The sequence below is a fragment of the Octopus sinensis genome, linkage group LG26 (genome assembly GCF_006345805.1).
Source record: "Octopus sinensis linkage group LG26, ASM634580v1, whole genome shotgun sequence".
Classification (NCBI taxonomy): Eukaryota; Metazoa; Mollusca; class Cephalopoda; order Octopoda; family Octopodidae; genus Octopus; species Octopus sinensis.
This window is the reverse complement of record NC_043022.1, coordinates 20151566-20175262: the sequence shown is the minus strand read 5'-3', so window position 1 is coordinate 20175262 and position 23697 is coordinate 20151566. Positions and strand designations below refer to the sequence as shown.

The 23697-nt window shown below is 40.4% G+C and overlaps 1 long non-coding RNA gene and 1 other non-coding gene across 2 annotated transcripts; both read left to right on the top strand.

Annotated features, from left to right (window-relative positions):
• Positions 1-55: 55 nt before the first annotated feature.
• Positions 56-242, top strand: LOC115224923. The gene has a single exon (XR_003882904.1). It is a non-coding gene; the product is annotated as a U2 spliceosomal RNA (small nuclear RNA).
• Positions 243-11337: 11095 nt separating this feature from the next.
• On the top strand, positions 11338-22877 carry LOC118768022. Its single transcript, XR_005003941.1, has 3 exons — positions 11338-11349; positions 21708-21714; positions 22758-22877. It is a non-coding gene; the product is annotated as an uncharacterized LOC118768022 (long non-coding RNA).
• The last annotated feature ends 820 nt before the right edge of the window (positions 22878-23697 follow it).

The window sequence follows — 23697 nt, the reverse complement described above, 5'->3', positions numbered from 1 at the left end:
TTTCGCCCGGGGTGCTAACGTTTCTGCCAGCTCGCCGTCTTCAATACATACATACATATATATTTTAGCTAAGATCAAAGTGTAGTATCTGTTCTTATCAGCTTAATATCTGATACGGTCCCTATTTGGGGCCATTGATATTAAACTGATTTTTAGAACAAGGCAAAGTGTTAGGGGCTTGCTCTGCTTTTGCCATGGGTTGGCCTGGTATTGCAGTGCTTCCAGGATTCAGCCCATCTTTTAACCTAATAAAGAAACATATGTATATATACATATGTATAAAGCATCCACTCCACACTGTCAAGTGGTTGGCAATTGGAAGGGCATCCATCTGTAAAAACCATGCCAAAACAAACACAGAAACCTGGTGTAGTCTTCAGCCTGGTCAGCTCCTGCCAAACCATCCAACCCATGCCAGCATAGAAGGTGGATGTATGAAGATGAAGATATATATGGTGTAGCTGTGTGGTAAGAAGCTTGCTTCCCAATGACACACATCCAGGTTCAGTCCCCATGCACATCACATTTGGCAAGTGGATTTGTTAGACGGAAACTGAAAGAATCCCATCATATATAGGAGAGGGTGCTGGAAAGTTCCTGACTTTAAGAGCATCGCAAAAGGCCTGGTTGGAAGCCCAAACTTTGAAGTTCTGCTGTTGGTGTCTACATTCCCGTAACTTAGCGGTTCAGCAAAAGAGACCGATAGAATACGTATGAGGCTTAAAAGAAAGAAGTTCTGGGATCAATTTGTTTGACTAAAACCTTTCAAGACAGTGCCCCAGCATGGGCACAGTTAAATGATTGAAACAAGTAAAAAGATTAAAAAAAAAGATAAAATGATATATATATATATGATCACTGATATATTATCATCATCATCGTTTAACGTCTGCCTTCCATACTAGTATGGGTATATATATATATATTATATATATATATATATATCAAGTGAAAATCAAAACAAATGAACATCAATGGAATTTGTATCTTTGTGGTACCAGTGCTGGTGGCACGGGGCACATAAGAAAACCATCCGAACGTGGCCGTAGCCAGTACCGCATCGACTGGCCTCCGTGCTGTGGGCACGTAACAAGCACCATCCGATCGTGGCCGTTTGCCAGCCTCATCTAGCACCTGTGTCGGTGGCACATAAAAACACCATCCGAGCGTGGCCGTCTGCCAGCCTCGTCTGGCACCTGTGTCGGTGGCACATAAAAACACCATCCGAGCGTGGCCGTCTGCCAGCCTCGTCTGGCACCTGTGTCGGTGGCACATAAAAACACCATCCGAGCGTGGCCGTCTGCCAGCCTCGTCTGGCACCTGTGTCGGTGGCACATAAAAACACCATCCGAGCGTGGCCGTTTGCCAGCCTCGTCGGCACCTGTGTCGGTGGCACATAAAATCACCCAACACTCTCGGAGTGGTTGGCGTTAGGAAGGGCATCCAGCTGTAGAAACACTGCCAGATCTGACTGACTGGTGCAGCTTTCGGGCTCCCCAGACCCCAGTTGAACCGTCCAACCCATGCTAGCATGGAAAGCGGACGTTAAATGATGATGATGATGATGATGATGATATATATATATATATATATAAAAATAAATATATAATATATATATATATATATATATATATATAAAAATAAATATATAATATATATATATATATATATTTATGTGAAATAGAAAGATGAATAATCTTGTAGTAGATTAATCAAAAGTTTAACCGATACCTTAGTAGCAAAAATCACAGCAGTGAACAGCACGGTTGGAGGTACAACCATCTGGCGTTGCAACCGTGCGTTGGTGCGGATAATTGAAATTAAAACATTATTGGTGGTGAAGAAGAAATGGAGCTGAACGCAGATTGAACAGAAATCGTTTTATTTCATTCTACACGTGTTTCGAAAGGCACAAATTACCAAAATCCGAATGAATAATGGGACCATATTGTGTCTTTCTCTTCAGGAAGAAAAAAGGAAATCCGTTGGAAACAAAAACAGAACAGAGGCAGAGCAAAAAACAAATCGAACTGTGCTCCTAAGAGCCCATGGCGAAACTGTTTATCAGTGTATGTTGAGAACCGGTGGCTGAAGAATTCAACAGGTCAGGCATCGGTCAAACATGTGGGTGAGAGGGTGTATAGATGTTCTTTGTGACCGAGAATAAAGTTCTGACTATTTAAAGAATATTGGATGTTTTATAAGGGGCGAGAAAAAATCTACTTAGAGACGTGTGTGTGTGTATACTGTTCTATATATGTGTGTGTTGGCGTAGGGGTAGAAAACATTTTTTGTGTACGTGTGGCGTTTGATCGTTCGGCTGTCAGTGGCTACTGCCGTGATAACCGTTGGGTGGCAGAAAGAAAAAAATAAAGAAATTATATATATATATTTTATGTTTTATGTGTGGTGTGTGTGTTCATCTAAGCCTACCTTGACAAGGAAACCCCCCGCTGTGAAAAAAAAACAAGCCCCGTTTGTCTTACAGGAGTGATTTCCCTTGCAGTGGTTAAATGTAGATATCTTAAAATCTATTTCAGAATTTGTTACCAAGGGCTATGGGTGCCGGTCTTATTTATAAACGCTATTTAAAGGCCAGATAAGTGTAACGCCGCCAATGGGGCATCGAAAAGCCGACTGTAAGAGCCCGTTTACCATCCGGCCTCTGGCAAACAAATATGGAAGAGTTCGGAGACACAAAGGTTGCACTGTCTTCTGCCCTATCAAATGGGAGGGCCACCGACAAAATTGACCATTCCAGCCTATAGCTTAAGTTCGCATCCTTCAGTCGCCATATTAGCTTACTGAGTCCCGTGGTCTGGCGCTTGTTCACGTCCCGAAAAGTTGCGTAATGGTTGGAGACACGCAAAGACAATCTTGAGGATGATGCCCCTATATAAGTGAAGGCATCTGAGTCCGTGTAAACCTTGCATTGGTAGACGGCGTTTTTGATCTTGGAGTTCGCCGACGTGAATCTTACTCTGCTAGGATTGGTTTCTGAAATTAGAACTGCGTTCCTGTCACTATATTCGTTCCGAGACCTGCAGCGCCTTACTACTCTATTTTCCACTACGTCACTATTAACTATAGGAATAACCCTGATTCTCCACTATCTATCAGAGTGCTGTCATTGCTACTGCCCGTGGTACTGCTATTGCGGGAAATGATGCTGGGGATGCTAAGGGGCTCTCTACCCTACTCCCTTGTTACCATCAACCACAACACCCCTATTTATAACTATACCCCTAGTGGGTACTCCCTGGCTGGAGCTGAGATTATGTGTCACTGTACTGGCTCTCATATCATTATTACTACTATAATTATTCCTACTGAGCATTAAGCCGGGAGCGGAAGAGGCTGTGCCTCCGGAAAAAGGTGATAGGGTCTTAGTAAGTAGCCTATTATTATGGGAGGCGATTATCTGGGCGAGGTTTTTAGTGTTGGAGAAAGCTATCCTAACTTTATGTGAGTTAACCGTGGAGTAATATTTGGAATTTTGGGGAAGTTATTGGCGATGGCTTGTCTAAACATGAGGGGGAGGTTAGTTCTAATCTGCTTACCAAAGGGGATTACAAACCATATATGCTTATTCCTATCAGTGTGATGGGTCGGGATGCCAGCTCTCGCATTTGGGTGGGTGATTCTCGGATGAATAACGGGTCTTGGGTTAGTGTAAGACCTCCCGGACCGATAATTATCCTTGTTCGCTAAATTAAATGCGGGAGCGACTACCCCGGTATCCGCCGCGCTCCCGTCCTTACTTAAAATGTTAATGTTATTATATACGGCCCTATCCTGATGACCGAATGATGGCATCGGAAGGGCCGGATCATATAAATTACCTTCTGCCTATAACCGGCCTTGGATAGTGCGGCGTTATAAAAAATCCGCTTTCTGCATAAAAATATCGGCACTGGCGGACAGGCCAGACAATCTTAGAGAGATGTTTTTAACCAAATTGTCTGTTACGGTTTTGGCATGATTTGAGAAGACACTGACATACTTCAAATTAGTGGAAGGCTTATGGTAAGGGCAGTATGAGTCGCTATTAAGGTTAAGTGTAACGTCTAGGAAATTAGCCTGGTGAGTTCGTTATCAAAAAAACTATACTCATGCCCATTCTATTAAAAAACCTAGCTAACCTGCTCTTAGTTTTCTGCACTATTCTGTTCGTGGTGTTTTGCAGGTAAAACAGACAATCGTCACGATACAGGCCGCCCGCGATTTCCGGGAATTGATCGGACAATTCGTAGAGAATATATATTCCGACCAAATCGGCTATCTGCGCACTATCCGAGCTACCCATAGGCACATCAAATTCATTGGGAGTATCCTTACGGATCCACAGCTTATTATCAAACTTATAAACGATTTCCTGGCAACTAAAATGATATCTATCTCTTCTCTGGTGAGGCCTCACCAGAGAAGAGGTAGATATCATTTTAGTTGCCAGGAAATCGTTTATTAAGTTTGATAATAAGCTGTGGATCCGTAAGGATACTCCCAATGAATTTGATGTGCCTATGGGTAGTTCGGATAGTGCGCAGATAGCCGATTTGGTCGGAATATATATTCTCTACGAATTGTCCGATCAATTCCGGAAATCGCGGGCGGCCTGTATCGTGACGATTGTCTGTTTTACCTGCAAAACACCACGAACAGAATAGTGCAGAAAACTAAGAGCAGGTTAGCTAGGTTTTTTAATAGAATGGGCATGAGTATAGTTTTTGATAACGAACTCACCAAGGCTAATTTCCTAGACGTTACACTTAACCTTAATAGCGACTCATACTGCCCTTACCATAAGCCTTCCACCAATTTGAAGTATGTCAGTGTCTTCTCAAATCATGCCAAAACCGTAACAGACAATTTGGTTAAAAACATCTCTCTAAGATTGTCTGGCCTGTCCGCCAGTGCCGATATTTTTATGCAGAAAGCGGATTTTTATAACGCCGCACTATCCAAGGCCGGTTATAGGCAGAAGGTAATTTTTATGATCCGGCCCTTCGATGCCATCATTCGGTCATCAGGATAGGGCCGTATATATAACATTAACATTTTAAGTAAGGACGGGAGCGCGGCGGATACCGGGGTAGTCGCTCCCGCATTTAATTTAGCGAACAAGGATAATTATCGGTCCGGGAGGTCTTACACTAACCCAAGACCCGTTATTCATCCGAGAATCACCCACCCAAATGCGAGAGCTGGCGTCCCGACCCATCACACTGATAGGAATAAGCATATATGGTTTGTAATCCCCTTTGGTAAGCAGATTAGAACTAACCTCCCCCTCATGTTTAGACAAGCCATCGCCAATAACTTCCCCAGAAATTCCAAATATTACTCCACGGTTAACTCACATAAAGTTAGGATAGCTTTCTCCAACACTAAAAACCTCGCCCAGATATATCGCCTCCCATAATAATAGGCTACTTACTAAGACCCTATCACCTTTTTCCGGAGGCACAGCCCTCTCCGCTCCCGGCTTAATGCTCAGTAGGAATAATTATAGTAGTAATAATGATATGAGAGCCAGTACAGTGACACATAATCTCAGCTCCAGCCAGGGAGTACCCACTAGGGGTATAGTTATAAATAGGGGTGTTGTGGTTGATGGTAACAATGGGAGTAGGGTAGAGAGCCCCTTTAGCATCCCCAGCATCATTTCCCGCAATAGCAGTACCACGGCAGTAGCAATGACAGCACTCTGATAGATAGTGGAGAATCAGGGGTTATTCCTATAGTTAATAGTGACGTAGTGGAAAATAGAGTAGTAAGCGGCTGCAGGTCTCGGAACGAATATAGTGACAGGAACGCAGTTCTAATTTCAGAAACCAATCCTAGCAGAGTAAGATTCACGTCGGCGAACTCCAAGATCAAAAACGCCGTCTACCAATGCAAGTTTTACACGGACTCAGATGCCTTCACTTATATAGGGGCATCATCCTCAAGATTGTCTTTGCGTGTCTCCAACCATTACGCAACTTTTCGGGACGTGAACAAGCGCCAGACCACGGGACTCAGTAAGCTAATATGGCGACTGAAGGATGCGAACTTAAGCTATAGGCTGGAATGGTCAATTTTGTCGGTGGCCCTCCCATTTGATAGGGGCAGAAGACAGTGCAACCTTTGTGTCTCCGAACTCTTCCATATTTTGTTTGCCAGAGGCCGGATGGTAAACGGGCTCTTACAGTCGGCTTTTCGATGCCCCCATTGGCGGCGTTACACTTATCTGGCCTTTAAATAGCGTTTATAAATAAGACCGGCACCCATAGCCCTTGGTAACAAATTCTGAAATAGATTTTAAGATATCTACATTTAACCACTGCAAGGGAAATTACTCCTGTAAGACAAACGGGGCTTGTTTTTTCACAGCGGGGGGTTTTCCTTGTCAAGGTAGGCTTAGATGAACACACACACACACACATAAAACATAAAATATATATATAATTTCTTTATTTTTTTTTCTTTCTGCCACCCAACGGTTATCACGGCAGTAGCCACTGACAGCCGAACGATCAAACGCACACACGTACACAAAAAATGTTTTCTACCCCTACGCCAACACACACATATATAGAACAGTATACCACACACACGTCTCTAAGTAGATTTTTTCTCGCCCCTTATAAAACATCCAATATTCTTTAAATAGTCAGAACTTTATTCTCGGTCACAAAGAACATCTATACACCCTCACCCACATGTTTGACCGATGCCTGACCTGTTGAATTCTTCAGCCACCGGTTCTCAACATACACTGATAAACAGTTTCGCCATGGGCTCTTAGGAGCACAGTTCGATTTGTTTTTTGCTCTGCCTCTGTTCTGTTTTTTTGTTTTTCCAACGGATTTCCTTTTTTCTTCCTGAAGAGAAAGACACAATATGGTCCCATTATTCATTCGGATTTTGGTAATTTGTGCCTTTCGAAACACGTGTAGAATGAAATAAAACGATTTCTGTTCAATCTGCGTTCAGCTCCATTTCTTCAATTCACCAATATATATATATATATATATATATATTGGGAAGCGAGCGTGACCGTCTGCCAGCCTCGTCTGGCACCTGTGTCGGTGGCACATAAAAAACACCATCCGAGCGTGGCCGTCTGCCAGCCTCGTCTGGCACCTGTGTCGGTGGCACATAAAAAACACCATTCGAGCATGACCGTCTGCCAGCCTCGTCTGGCACCTGTGTCGGTGGCACATAAAATCACCCACTACACTCCCGGAGTGGTTGGCGTTAGGAAGGGCATCCAGCTGTAGAAACACTGCCAGATCTGACTGGCCTGGTACAGCCTTCGGGCTTGCCAGACCCCAGTTGAACCGTCCAACCCATGCTAGCATGGAAAGCGGATGTTAAACGATGATGATGATGATGATATAATATATATATATATATGAGCAGAGCAGACTCTGGAGAGAGAGAGGGAAGTCAATGAAAGGTTGCAAGCAGTGACAAAAGAACTTTGACTAACAAACAACTGACAGATTGTTTAACTAAGCAAACAATCAATTAGTTGGTTGGTTAAATATTTAACTAACTGATTAACAAAAGTGATATTGAACCAGTGTGTATAATTATTTATTGATGTAATGACCCTCCCAAGACACGAGATATGTATGTATGTCTCTTCTACTTGTTAATTATTATAAATCTTCCACTGAGAAGGGAGCCGGTTTCCAACAAAGATACAAAGTCTTGCATATTTTTACTGTTCTACTCACAAATTGGACTTGTAATGTACGAATCAGCCAGTCAATTTTTCTTTCTGAAAATGTATGTTTGTATGTATATGTGCATGTATGTCATTATTCAATTTTATTTCAAGATTTCTTGTCAATAAAGAGCTGCTTTCTAACCTAGATCCAAGGCCCCTTCATTGGAATTTCACCAACATAAACAGGGTATTTGTGCATGTATGCATATATGTGTGCAGTATTTGGAGTCTGTGCATGTGCAGATTTGTATATTTTGTTTTATATATGTATTCTCATGCATATTAGTTGCATGTCTGAATATGCACATATATACTTAAATGATAAACTTCTGAAAAGTTTTACAAATTTTTACAGGAGTAGCTGTGTGGTAAGTAGCTTGCTTACCAACCACATGGTTCCGGGTTCAGTCCCACTGTGTGGCATCTTGGGCAAGTGTCTTCTACTATAGCCTCGGGCCAACCAAAGCCTTGTGAGTAGATTTGGTAGACGGAAACTGAAAGAAGCCCGTCATATATATGTATATATATATATATATATATATATATATATATTTGTGTGTGTTTGTGTGTGTGTGTTTGTCCCCCTAGCATTGTTTGACAACCGATGCTGGTGTGTTTACGTCCCCGTCACTTAGCGGTTCGGCAAAAGAGACCGATAGAATAAGTACTGGGCTTACAAAGAATAAGTCCCGGTGTCAATTTGCTCGACTAAAGGCGGTGCTCCAGCATGGCTGCAGTCAAATGACTGAAACAAGTAAAAGAGTAAAAGAGTAAAGAGTTCCAGTGATGGCTTGGAGCTGTAGTCTTTGTATCAGTTATCTCTTTTCTGGTTTTGAGAAGCCTGATTTCTCAAGATTGATACTTAGACTGTGTGTTCCATATCCCAGTGACCCAATAAATATTTGTAATCTGAGAAGAGTAACTGTAAATTTCTCAATAGTTCAGCATAGGTATGTATGTAAGTTCCTGTCAACATTTCCTTGAAAAAAAAGCTCTGTCTGGAATGGATTTTCCATTTCCTATGACATGTTTGCTGGATTCTTTTTCTCGATTTTACTAGATAACACAAGTCCTGCTGACACAGACCAACATCAATCTCTTCGGATTCTGTGTGCTAGTTATACCCAACCTTTCAATTCAACACCAAATTCTATCACCAATCTTTGAGTAGCAAATATTGTATTACTGTCTGATAATATCTATAGTGATATCTGCTGATATCTGTAGATATCTGGTTGAATCCTCAAAGGAGATTGCTTTTTCTGCTCTTGATATCAAATAAGAAATCTCAATGGACATTAGGAAAAGAGATCACTAGTGGAGAAAGGGGCAGAAAGAGATAGCTGATGAGAAATACACACACACACACATATGCAGACTAACACAGATATATATGTGTGTGTATATACGCACATATACATATGCATTTAGATACATACACATGTATATATACACATATATATGTATATATACATATATATATATATATATATATATTATATATATATATATTATATATATACACACACATGCATATATATTAAACTGATAAGAGTAGATATTAGATGTTGATCTTAGCCATAAGACTGAGAAGTTATATATATATATATATAATATATATATATATATAGAGAGAGAGAGAGAGAGAGAGAGAGAGAGGAGAGAGAGAGAGAGAGGAAGAGGGGAAATAAGCTAGAAAGACAAAGAAACAAAGAAAGAGAGACATACACAGAAGAATATGCAGAGAGTAAAAGTTGTTTGTTTGTGGTGTATGTTTAAACTTGTACTTTATTTTATCAACGCAAGAAGAATACAATACAAAGTTGCCACACTGGGATTTAGATACAGAACACAGACGAAGAAGACTAATAAAGTACAAAGTAATTTTTGAGAGACAGTCTACTGATTCCAAAAAATAATAATAATAACAATAGGCGCAGGAGTGGCTGTGTGGTAAGTAGCTTGCTAACCAACCACATGGTTCCGGGTTCAGTCCCACTGTGTGGCATCTTGGGCAGGTGTCTTCTGCTATAGCCCCGGGCCGACCAATGCCTTGTGAGTGGATTTGGTAGATTGAAACTGAAAGAAGCCCGTCGTATATATGTATATATATATGTGTATGTGTGTGTTTGTGTGTCTGTGTTTGTCCCCCTAGCATTGCTTGACAACCGATGCTGGTGTGTTTATGTCCCTGTCACTTAGCGGTTCGGCAAAAGAGACCGATAGAATAAGTACTGGGCTTACAAAGAATAAGTCCTGGTGTCGATTGTTCGACTAAAGGCGGTGCTCCAGCATGGCCGCAGTCAAATGACTGAACCAAGTAAAAGAGAGTAATAATGATGATGACGATGCTGATGATGATGAGGGACTCTCCTGTTTGAAGACAACATATGATTGTTCAGCTTTTGCCAAACAATCTGCACAAATAATTTGTTTATATTGATCCAATGTATGTGTTGTACATTAGCTCAATCCTTGCATGAAATCAACTTTGCCTGAAGAGGTGCACTGCACGTAATAACAATAATAATAATAATAATAAGGTGTGGTAAGTAGCTTGCTTACCAACCACACGGTTCCAGGTTCAGTCCCACTGCGTGGCACCTTGGGAAAGTGTCTTGTACTATAGCCTCGGGCCGACCAAAGCCTTGAGAGTGGATTTGGTAGACGGAAACTGAAAGAAGCCTGTCATATATAAATATATATATGTATATATGTGTGTTTGTGTGTCTGTGTTTGTCCCCCCAACATCGCTTGACAACCGCTGCTGGTATGTTTACGTCCCCGTTACTTAGCGATTCGGCAAAAGAGACCGATAGAATAAGTACTAGGCTTACAAAGAATAAGTCCTGGGGTCAATTTGCTCGACTAAAAGGCAGTGCTCCAGCATGGCCGCAGTCAAATGACTGAAACAAGTAAAAGAGTAAAAGAGTAATAATAAAATAATAATAATAATACTATAGGCACAATGCTAGTCAATTACATTGACCCCAGAATTTCACTGGTACTTTCCTTATCAATCTCGAAAGGATGACAGGCAAAGTGAACCCCAGCGAAATCTAAACTTGGAGTGTCAAGACAGATAAAATGCCACTAAGCACTTTGTGCAGTACACTAATGATTCTACCTAACTGCTAAATTACAGGGAACACACACACACTGTTAAGCAGTGTGCAGTGAGAAACTCAGAGACAAAGACACATACGCATGCGAGTGCCACACAGCATCAGGAAAGGCATCCAGCTGTAGAAACCATGCCACAACTGACAGCTGGAATCTGGACAGTCCCAGCTAGCCAGCTCCATGCCAAACCATTCAACCCATGCCAGCACAGAAAGTGGGTGTTAAATGATGATAATGATTATTAGGAATTGTATAAGAAATTAAGATATTTGTAGAAGTGTATTGGAGATAAATTTTCACAATGTAATCTTATGTGGACCCCAAGGACCATATGAACTCCAGTTGAGAACCACTGAGTTAAAATGTATGTGATGTATTTATATACCAATGTGATGAGATGTTATAGAAAACTGTGGCAGTAATGGAGAAGCAAGCATTCATAGGATCATTTAGATTGCTAGAAATAAGAGTCAAATCTCATGGAAAGAGGACATCAAATGATAATGGTGATAATGATGATACAGAGGACATGTTGCTCCTAGTTTCCATCAACCAACTTCACTCACAAGGTCAGAGGCTATGGTAGAAAATACTTGCCCAAAGTACCAAGTAATGCAACAGAAACCAAAACCGTGTGATTTTGTAGAGCAAACTTCTGAACCACCACACACCCATATCGAAAACTGAGTCATAAGCCAATATCATATCATATATAGAACTTTCTAGATGCCTGTTATTATATCTATGGGAGTGTTACAAGATGTATTTGGTCACCAACCAGTCACTAATTTGTACTTCATGCATTGTTAAGCATTATCAATTAATTTTCTACTCAGCTAGTTTTCTTCTATGTGAACAAAGGACTACTAACTAAGTGTTCCGATTTCAAATCAAGCTGTGTGGGTAAGATGTTTGCTTCCCAACCATCCGATTCAGGATACAGTCCCACTGTGTGGCACCTTGGGCAGATGTCTTCTACAATAGCCTCAGGCAGACCAAAACATTTTGAGTGGATTTGGTAGATGAAAACTGAAAGAAGCCCACTGTATGTGTGTGTACATGTGTGTGTATAAGTGTAAACAGGAAAAATAGAACTCAAAATATTTGTTGCTTCTGCTAAATATTAATTAAAAAAAATACATATAAAGGCACAGGAGTTGCTGTGTGGTAAGTAGCTTGCTTACCAACCACATAGTTCCGGGTTAAGCCCTACTGCGTGGCACCTTGGGCAAGTATCTTCTACTATAGTTTCGGGCCAACCAAAGCCTTGTGAGTGAATTTGGTAGACGGAAACTGAAAGAAGCCCGTCACATGTATGTGTGTGTGTGTCCAACATTGCTTGACAACAAAACAAAACAACCCAACAGACATTTGTTCTGTTAAGCAGACATCTGAAAGCATGCATTATTGGCTCACACTGATTGATTGATTGATTTCTATAAGTGATATTGATCTACATATTGATTATCTCACTTCAACAGAATCGTTTGTATTGTGACGATGGCAATGGTGATAGTGACATTACCATCACTTCATCTGTTACTGACGTGTGAGTGTGTTTGTGTGTGTGTGTGTGTGTGTTGATGTGTGAGTGTACGTGACTGTGTAGATATATGTTTGTGGACATTTGTGGACAGATGGGGGTGGAGGTGGAGTTGATGATCTCTTTAGTAAGGAAAAAGCTAAGAGTGAGATAGTGAAAGTAACATAGAGAGAGAGACAGAGAAGCAGAGTGAAAGAGAAGGAGAGTGAGAGTGAGAGAGAGTGAAAGAATGTGCATGTGTGTGTGTGAGAGAGAGAGAGAGAGACAAACAGACACAGAGAGAGTGAAGGTGTGTGTGTGTGTGAGTATGAGAGTGCATGTGTGTGTGTGAGAGAGAGAGAGAGAGAGAGACAGACAGACACAGAGAGAGTGAAAGTGAAGGTGTGTGTGTGTGAGTATGAGAGTGCATGTGTGTGTGTGTGTGTGAGAGAGAGCAAGAGAGAGTGCATGCAGGTGTGTGTATGTGTGTGTGTGTTGTGTGTGCATGCTTCTGTGAGTAGAAGAGAGGATGTGTTTGTGGACATTTGTGGATGGATGTGGTGAGGGTGGGGGAGCTGAACGTATCCTTATCTATGTGGGAAAAAAATGAGAGAAAAATAAGAAAAAGAGAGAGAGAAAGATGTGTGTGTGTACATAGACGTGTGGATGTGTGTGGCTATAAGGATATAGAGTTGAGCTTGTATATGGCAGGGAGGGGGGGCGGAAGTTCAATGTGTCCACTTCTTTATGGAAAGGAAAAGTTGAGAGAGTATGAAGGAGTGAACAGGAGAAAGAGAAACAGAATGCATGTGTGTGTGTGTATGTGCTTCTCAGTGTGTGTGTGTGTGTGGGGGGGGGCATGTGGTGTGTGTGTATGTGTGTGTGTGTGTGTGTGTGATTATGTCCTTTTTATATATATGTGGTATGTATGTAAAGCAAAACAGACAACAGAGTCTGCACATGTGTATGTGGAAATCCTTTCTATGTGGAAATTTATGTGCGGAAAAGAGAGAAAGAGACAAAAGTGAGGTTTTACAGAGCATGCGCGTGTGTGTGTGTGTGTGTTGCATATATTTGGAATTGTACATGATAAGGACAAACATAGGTGAAGTCCATGTATGCATGTGGAAGCATATTATAGTAAATGTCCACAGCAGTGGCTGTGTGGTAAGTAGCTTGCTAACCAGCCACACGGTTCCGGGTTCAGTCCCACTGTGTGGCATCTTGGGCAAGTGTCTTCTGCTATAGCCCCGGGCCGACCAATACCTTGTGAGTGGATTTGGTAGATGGAAACTGAAAGAAGCCCGTCGTATATATGTATATATATGTATATTATGTGTGTATGTGTGTGTGTGTGTGTGTGTGTTTGTGTGTCTGTTTGTCCCCCTAGCATTGCTTGACAACCGATGCTGGTGTGTTTACGTCTCTGTCACTTAGTGGTTCGGCAAAAGAGACCGATAGAATAAATACTGGGCTTACAAAGAATAAGTCCCTGGGGTCAATTTGTTCGACTGAAGGCGGTGCTCCAGCATGGCCGCAGTCAAATGACTGAAACAAGTAAAAGAGTAAAAGAGAGTAAAGAGCAGTAATACATGTGCACATGTCCATAATATTAATAAAAGTGTGTACATCTATCTATAACAGAATGCAAACAAGGTCAGCAATTTCAGGTGTGGGGGATAAGTCAATAACATTGACCCCAGTTTTCAACTGGTTCTTATTTTATCAACCCCAAAAGGATGAAAAGCAAAACTGACTTCAGTGGAGTTGAACTCAGAATGTAAAAATGGATGAAATACCTATTTCTTTACTACCCACAAGGGGCTAAACACAGAGAGGATAAACAAGGACAGCCAGATGGATTAAATCGGTTATATTGACCCCAGTGCGTAACTGGTACTTAGTTTATCGACCCCGAAAGGATGAAAGGCAAAGTCGACCTCAGCGGAATTTGAACTCAGAACATAGCGGCAGACGAAATACTGCTCAGCATCTCGCCTGGCGTGCTGTTTCTGCCAGCTCACCGCCTTTAAATGGATGAAATACCATTAAGTATTTTGCACAATGTGCTAACAATTCTGCCAGTTTGTCACTTTACATACGAGGGTGGTTCATTAAAGATCTGCCCTGACCCACTTCCAGTTATTGCAGGAAACGGAACTTGTACATGTAGAATCATACATGTCTCTACATGTCACATTCTAAATTGCATCTTTCCACTATTATTCGTTTGTCTTTTACGGCTGCTGAAGTAGACTAAGGTGTTATAATGGAGGCAATTAAATGCAGATCAGTGATCAGGATCTTATACTTGAAAGGCCGTACACCAAAAGAGACTTTCGATGAGATGAAAGAAGTTTATGGTGATGATGCACCATCCTACAACGTAGTCATACACTGGCATCATCAGTTTAAACGTGGTTGGACATCAGTGGAAACTGCTCCTATTCCTGGATGGCCACATTCTGCCATTGATGATGACACCATTCATGAAGTGGAAGCCGCCATTTTGGAGGATCACCTCATAACTATTCGCCAGCTAGCTCAAGAAGTGAAGATAAGTGTAAAGTCCATGGGAAAAATCATTCACGACCATTTACACACGTAGAAGTTGTCTGCACGATGGATTCTCTGGATGCTCACACCTTTTCAGGAGCAGGAATGAGTCAATTGTCCTCAGGTTATTTTGCAATGAGTCAAGAAAACAGGAAGGACTTTTTGGGGTAGATTTATTACACAGGATGAAACATGGATCCATCACTATGATCCTGAAACTAAAGTCCAGGCAAAGCAATAGAAACATGAGAACTCATCACCTCCAAAGAAGGCTCAAGTCCAACCCTCAGAAGGCAAGGTGATGCTCAGTCTTTTGGAACGAGCACAGAATAGTGATGACAGATTTTCTGGCAAAGGGCACCAAAATTAACAGGGCATATTATGCTTCTTTGCTGCAGAAATTGCAGGATGCTATCAAAGCAGAGAGGTATGGCATGCTGATCAAAGGAGTCCACCTCCTCAACAACACAAACTGACCATATCTGGCCTCTCACACCTACCTTACAATGTCTACATCATCAAAACCATGAAGCAACAAGATAATACATGGTTAATTGAAAACTAGGTGAATAAATAAGCATCACATTCAACAGAGTAATGTGAATGCTAAAGGGTTAAACCTCACACCCACCCCAAATATTCTGCCTGTTTTTTGTTCAAACTGGCTAGATCTAGCCTCTCACACCTACCCAACAATGTCATTCTGAAAATATACAATCACATCATTAAAACCTTGAAGCAACAAGATAATGCATGATTAATTTAAAACTATGGGAATAATTATGCATTACATTTGAGAGAGTAATCTGAATATTAAAGGGTTAAACCAGCCATATCCAGCCCAAATATTATGCTGAAACTGATCAGATCTAGCCTCTCACACCTATCCTACAATGTACAATCCTATCATTGAAATCTTGAGGTTACAAGATAATGCATAATTAATTCAAAACTATGTGAATAAATAAGCATGACATTTGACAGAGCAATCTGAATGCTAAAAGGGTTAAGACAGACGTTGATCTGGCTGCTATTTCTGGCAGGTGACTGACCATACAGGGACTCTCTTGTTAGTTTATGTCATTATGTGTGCTGTCCATTGATGCTGGCTCCTTGCTTACATTGTTAAATGGCATATGTGTGAGTATGTTTATGTTGTAAACAAAAGTTATAAAAGTTGGCCATTGAACATTTTGGCTCAAATTTTGCTAAATTTGGTTTCGAGTTCTTTTGCCAATTTATATTTATACATCTATCTAACCATCTCTCTATCTATCCACCTACCTACCAGACTCCTTCATTCCCTCCTGCAAAAACACTGTTGATTGCTCTGACCATTTCTATTTATCTATCCATCTGCCCTTAATAAATATATCTATTTATCTAACTACATGCCTACGTCTCTCTACAATCATCGAGCTGCCTTTCCACCTGTTTGTCTGTCTGCTATCTCTCTACCTGTTAATCTATCTATCAGTATATCTCTCTATCTATTTACCTGATCATCTGGCTGCCCTTCCACCTATCTGTTTGCCTAACTACCAATCAATCTGTCAGTATATATCTATCTATCTATCTCTGATCATCTGTCTGCCCTTCCGCCTATCAGTCTGTCTGCCTGCTTGTCTATTAATCTCTCTATCTGCCTATCAATCTATCTATCTGTCTATCTGCCAATCAATCTATCTATCTGTCTAGCTGCCTATCTATCTATCTATCTGTCTAGCTGCCTATCTATCTATCTATCTATCTATCAATCTATCTATCTATCTATCTATCTATCAATCTATCTATCTATCTGCCTATCAATCTATCTATCGGCTTATCTATCTATCTGCCTATCTGTCAATCAATCTATCTATCAATCTGTCTATCTGTCTGTCTATCAATCTGTCTCTCTAGCTATCCACTACTATCCATTGCAGAAGAGAATCTGAAATAATTCAGAAAACTTAAAAGTAAGAGCACAACACGTTTCCTAGTCCAGGGACCAAAACCTCCACCTTACCACTAAACCACATGCTTCCACAAACACCCCATTGCCCTACACGGGTACTTTATCAACTCCAAACAAATGAAAGGCACAGTCTTCTGCATTCAAGGGTATGATGCTTGCAAGAGAACTGCAATGTTGCCTGGTAGCAAGGTGACAATAGTTGACTTGTTTTTTCTGGGAAGACATTCTGAAGTTCTACAAGATAAGGGGTCTTTTAATGAAATGTAATAAAAGAAAAAAAATGGTATTCAGTTTGACAAAGTGACGTCCATCATCATCATCACCATTTCATGTCTGTTTCCCATGCTGGCATGGGTTGGATGGTTTCTGAGGTTGGTTGCCCTTCCTGAGGTCAACCCCTTTACAATTTACTTGGCATTGGCATAGGTGCTTATGATGTAGTCTGTCATGGGTGTCATTTACATGGCTCAACAGAGGTGCCTTTTACATGGTGTTGGCACAGGTAATTTTTACATAGCACCCGCACAGGTGCTCTTTATGTGGCACCAGCCTGGGACTCTTGCAAGGCAAAAACCCCTTCAACTGGGAGGGGAGCATTAGCAATTCTGCTGTGATGAACATGTCTTCTTAAGAAAAGCAAGGTGCCAGATATCTCAGTCCTTTGTCATCTCCTTTGTAAGGCTCAGTGTCTTGAGATCAGCCTTCAACATATTTCGTTTCTTTTACAAAATAATTCTCTCTAAAACAATTCCGGTATTGTTTAATGTTCTATTAAAATTAGGGTGGAGGGGGTTTGTTCATGAAATATTGGTTGGCGTCCCACAATATTTGGAAAATTGTGTAACATGCTACATCAACATTATATGACCTTGCTTCCCACCCACTTGGTTTCAGGTTCAGTTCCACTGCACGGTACCTTGGGCAAGTGTCTTCAACTACAGACTTGGGCCGACTGAAGCCTTTTGAGTAGAACTAGTTTCAGAAACTGAAAGAAGTGTGTCATATGCTGGTGCCACATTAAAAGCACACACTGTAAAGTGGTTGGCATTTGGAAGGGTATCCAGTCATAGAAACCAAGCCAAATCAGACTGGAACCTCTCCAGCTTGCCAGCTCTGGTCAAACTGTCCGACCCATACCAGCATGGAAAACAGATGTTAAAGGATGATGATGATGATGATGAGAATGATCATATATATTTGTGGACGTATAAGTACTTATGTCTCCAGCTGCAGAAAATATCCTACAAAGAACACTAAACCTAAAATAATATTTAAAAGGATTTATGTAAATAATTACTATACATGTTTCCATAAAGGACTTATTATCAATCTACTCTTTAACTTTTACTTGTTTCAGTCATTAAACCGTGGCCTTGCTGGGGCACCACTTCAAAGAATTTTAGTTGAACAAATCGACCCCCAACACTTATTTTCTTTTTAAAGCCTGGTATTTATTTTATCAGTCACTTTTGTCAAACAACTAAGTAGTTGGATGTAAGCACACCAACATGGTTGTCAAGTAGTGGTGAAGGACAAACACAGACACAAACACACACACAAATACACATACACAGATATATGTGTGGTGAGGGGCAAACAGACACAGGCACATACACATAATGGCAAATCCACTCACAAGGTTTGGGCCAGCCCAAGGCTATAAAAAAAAAAAAATTGTCCAATGTGCCACACAGTGGCACTGAACGTGAGACCATGTGGTTGGGAAGCAAACTTCTTACCACACAGCCACACCTGTGCCTTTTATTATATATTTATATTATATGATAAACATCCATAATTTCATCAGCAACTGAAATCTAAATAAATGTTTAAAATGAAGAAAAATATACATTTTACAATCCAACCCAAACCAGCATGGAACATAGAAGTTAATTGGTGATGATGTTCATGTTTAGAAAATAATGTTTGATTGAATCTAGAAAAAAATAAAATCACAGGAAACAACAGTTACAGGAAATGATATTTATGGAAAAAAAATGTTACAGGTAAACTATTACAAATAACAGATTTAATGGATTTACTTCTAGGTTTGTTGTTTTACTTGCAATTTTATACTAAACAGGATTTTTTTCTCATAGATCTAACATTTTTTTTTATATAAATTGTTATTATGTACAACCTCAGTTAATAAGAAAATTAAATAATTATTTGTTTAATTATTTTATGGGTATTTTATTGAAGTGTTGACATTTTATTTCTGTGAACTTAAGAGTGTTGTAGTTCACTTGAAGCACTGCAGTCCAGAAGTAGAAAAATGAAACAGAAGGGAAATTAAGCTTCTAACGAAGCAGAACAAAAAGAAAATATAAGAAAACCTTTACATTTTAGGCTCAAAGGTGTATCTTCAGAAGGAAGCAGTCCGAGAAATGTGTATTTCTTCGACTGCTTCTTTCTGAAGATAGGCCATTGCATTCAAAATATAAAGTTTTCTTTATTTCCTTTTTCTTTCATTCTCTATTTCTGTGAACTTATTTACCAGCCTCATTTCTGGCTGTTTTTTTAATCAGTGATTTACGTAATTATTTAATTGTCATGGGGATTTTATAGCTGTTCACCATCCTTGTCATAATCATCATCACCATTTAATATCCCTGTTCCATCACTACATTGTGCTCCAGTGTCTGCTTTGCCATGGTTTCTACAGCTGGATGCCCTCCTAATGCCAACCACTCAACAACATGTATTGAATGCTTTTTCTCAAGTTACCAGCACCACAGAGGTTGCTGTGCAGCTTACAAGACTACATACCAAGGGGAAAGAAGGATTTGCTTTATGCTAGGGCAGTAGTTCTCAACCATTTTTCTTTACCTATGGACCCTTTACTATTTTTTCTAGTGGATCTCCATAGCCATTCAATGTTTTTTTTTTGCATTAAATACATCTAAAGGTAGATTGTACAATGCATGTGTGTGAACTGCAATGCTTCACATCAGTGAAACATGAGCTGTGACTGCGTAAGCTCAAAAGAAATGGAGCTAGCATGATCCGTTGGATGTGTAATGTCAGTGTGTACACACGACAGAGTGTAAGCACCCTGAGATAAATGTTGGACATAAGAAGCATCAGATGTGACTGCAAAAGAGACATTTGCGTTGGTATGGTCATGTACTATGGATGGATAAGGAGAGCTGTGTGAAGAAGTTCCACTACCAAACAGTGGAAGGAATCCAAGGTAGAAGTAGACCCAGGAAGACATGGGATGAGGTGGTTAAGCATGACCTTCAAACGTTGGGCCTCAGAGAGGCAATGACAAAAGACTGAGAACTCTAGAGATATGCTGTGACTGAGAAGACCAGCAAATAAAGTGAATTCACAGCTGTAACCTATACCAGTGTCGCATAACCAACCCACTCAAAAAGTACCTTGATCATAGGGCGACATGTCATGCTTAAGGAGACCAACTGAGTCAAGTACAAAATCAAATCAAATCACAATCAAATGGAAATTGTAGTTGTGGTCCCTGTGCCAGTGTCACATAAAAAGCACCATCTGAATGTGGCCGATGCCAGTGCTGTCTTGACTGGCTTCTGTGCTGGTGGCACGTAAAAAGTACCACCCAATCATGGTTGATGCCAGCCTCCTCTGGCCCCTGTGCTGGTGGCATGTAAAAAAGCACCCACTTCTCTCAGAGTGGTTGGTGTTAGGAAGGGCATTCAGCTGTAGAAACACTGCCAGATCAGACTGGAGCCTGGCGCAGCCGCCTGGCTTCCCAGACTCCAGTCGAACCATCCAACCCATGCCAGCATGGAAAACAGACATTAAACGATAATGATGATGATAATGTGAAATAGTTCTTTTTTCGTTGTTTGTTTTTTGGAACAGTGAAACTAGCTATAAATAATGGCCTGTAAATACTGGGTCAAAAAATACATTTAGAGAGAAAAAATTGAAGGCTGCAACATCTTGAACTCATTGGTTACTTAATGTTAGCTGTTTGTTACCAAAAAAGCTTTGATTCCCAAAACAATCACAATAAGTGAGTTTTGACTTGAAAATCCCTTAAAAGTATTAATAGAAACCAGCAAACAACAAGGCCTGTTGAGCTTCTTAATATATTTCCTCTCCTCTTTCTCCTCCTGAAAACCATTTTCTACACTTCCTACATCCTCACCGCCTTCCTAATTCATTCATTCATTAAACCTCCCTGACCCCAGTACTCAAAACAGTGACTACTATGGCTTAGGGATTCCAGCATAGCTCATCTACTGCTATGCTATTCATACTGTCAGCTGTTTGAACCATTTCAAATAGTTGAGCTAGATATACCAAGATAATTGAAAAGATCCCTATTGTGCCATTTTTAGGACAATGAACAGTCTCTCAGCATTTCATGATATTTTGCTAATATAAAACTATATACATGTAAGTGTGTGTAGGTATGTATATATAAACTCTGTGTATGTGTGTGCAAATATGAAACAAAATACACACACACGTGTATGTGTGTGTCTATATATGTATGCATGACCTTTCTGTCCGGCATTCGCCATGATAGATTGTTAACCACTACACCTTTTTCTATTTTCTCTCCCTGTTTATTTCTGTGTTCCTTTCTGTAGGCTCGAAACGTAAAAGACTTTCTCACTTCCTGAGCGAGCATTAAACAAATATATCTGTTTGTTGTTTATACACCCATCTTCGTCTTTCGTTTTTTCATAAATTCTCACTGTATATATATATATATATATATATATATATATATATATATATATATATAGTTAATTCAACAAGAAAACACAAAAAAAACACAGCAACGCGAGGACATGGAACAAATAAAGTATTATTGGACGCTCAGGAAAGAAGGGAAGAAGGAGGGTTTAATGTTTCGAGCAGAGCTCTTCGTCGGAAACATAGGAGAAGGAAAGATCCCGAGAAGGGAAGACAGAGGAAAAAAAATCGCTGGCAGTACTAACGAGGTCACATATTGAAAGGCCGGAAGTTGTAAGGTAGAAGAATAATGTTTTTTAAAGACAGGAGAGTTTCAAAGACAGAATGGTAAGGACAAGGAAATGTGTGTGGATGTGTGCATGCGCGAAGGTCTGCGGGAGCGCGCGTGTGTGTATGTGTGCAATGATGACACATGTGGGTGCGTGTGTGTTTGTATGTATGGCGAACAACTGGCTAGTAGCTGGCCAGTTTGTAAGAATAAGGAGTGGTGATTTTTGTGTCCAGCACAAGTCAAAAACAAAGAGGTATGTGTGTGTGTGTTATGTTTGTAGTGTGTGTGTGTATGTGTGTGTTCGTGTGTGTATGCGTAGAGTTTGGGTGTGTGGCGAGTAACTGTGCTTAACTTAGTGTATGTGTGCGTGTGTGCTTGTACGTGCGTGTGTGTATATATATGTATGTATAATTGTGTGCCGTGTGTATGGGATGTATGTGTGGGTTCATTGTGTGTGTTTGTAGTGTGTGTGTATGTATATATATATATATATTATATATATATATATATATATATATATATATATACATACATACATATATATACATACTGGTGACAAAGGGTCTCTCACTCAGAGTGAAGGTAGATTGTACGACGCATGTGTGCGAACTGCCGTGCTTCACTGTAGTGAAACATGGGCTGTGACTGTGGAGGACATGCATAGGTTTGAAAGAAATGAAGATAGCATGATCCACTGGATGTGTAATGTCTGTCCATGCACGCAACAGAGTGTAAGCGCCCTGAGAGAAATGTTGGGCATAAGAAGCATCGGTTGCAGCGTGCAAGAGAGACGTATGCGTTGGTATGGTCATGTACTACAGATGGATGAGGAGAGATGTGTGAAGAAGTGCCACTCCCAAACTGTTGAAGGAATCTGAAGGCAGTAAAGAAATATATATACATACACACACTATGATAGACTGCTAGCCCCTAAAGCTTATACTATTCTCTCTCTCTTTATTTTCTCGTGTTCCTTCTGTTGAAGAGCATAGGGTCAAAACATAAAAGACTTTCCCACCTTCCCGAGCATTAAACTAATACACCTGTTTGCTGTTTATACACCTGTCTTAGTCTTTTGTTTTTCTGTAAATTCCAACTATATATATATATATATATATTATATATATATTATATATATATGATATAGTGGCATGTAAAAAGCACCATTTGAGCATGGTCGATGCCAGTGCCAGCGGCACATAAAAAACACTATTCAACCGTGGCCGATCCCAGTACTACCTGACTGGCCCTCATGCCGGTGGCACGTAAAAAGCACCCACTACACTCTCGGAGTGGTTGGTGTTAGGAAGGGCATCCAGCTGTAGAAACATTACCAGATCAAGATTGGAGCCTGGTGCAGCTTTCAGGCTTGTCAGCTTTCAGTCTAACCATCCAACCCATACCAGCATGGAAAGCAGACATTAAACGACGACGATGATGATGATAATGAATGTATACCAATGAAGCATAAAGTTCTCATGGGTTGGCAACAAAACGATATCCATGTCACAAAAGAACTTCATGAAAACACAAATATACTCAGAAAAAAAAATGACAAAAGTTCACATAAAACGTACACAATAGAATTTTAACACCTCAGATAAACCAACAGAGTACAAAAAAATGTATGTCAATAATACTTTTGTCAGTATATCTCACACACACACACACACACATATACAGGGTGTGGTGAATACATGGTCATCAAAATTAGACAAAAATGAAAATAACAGTTATATCTCATTTTAACAGATGAATAAATTTATTCAATAAAGTTGCCATTGGCTTCAACCACGGCCTCCAGATGACTTCGGAATCTCCAGCAACTCTTCTGGACAGTCTCCTTGTTTAAGTTGGTG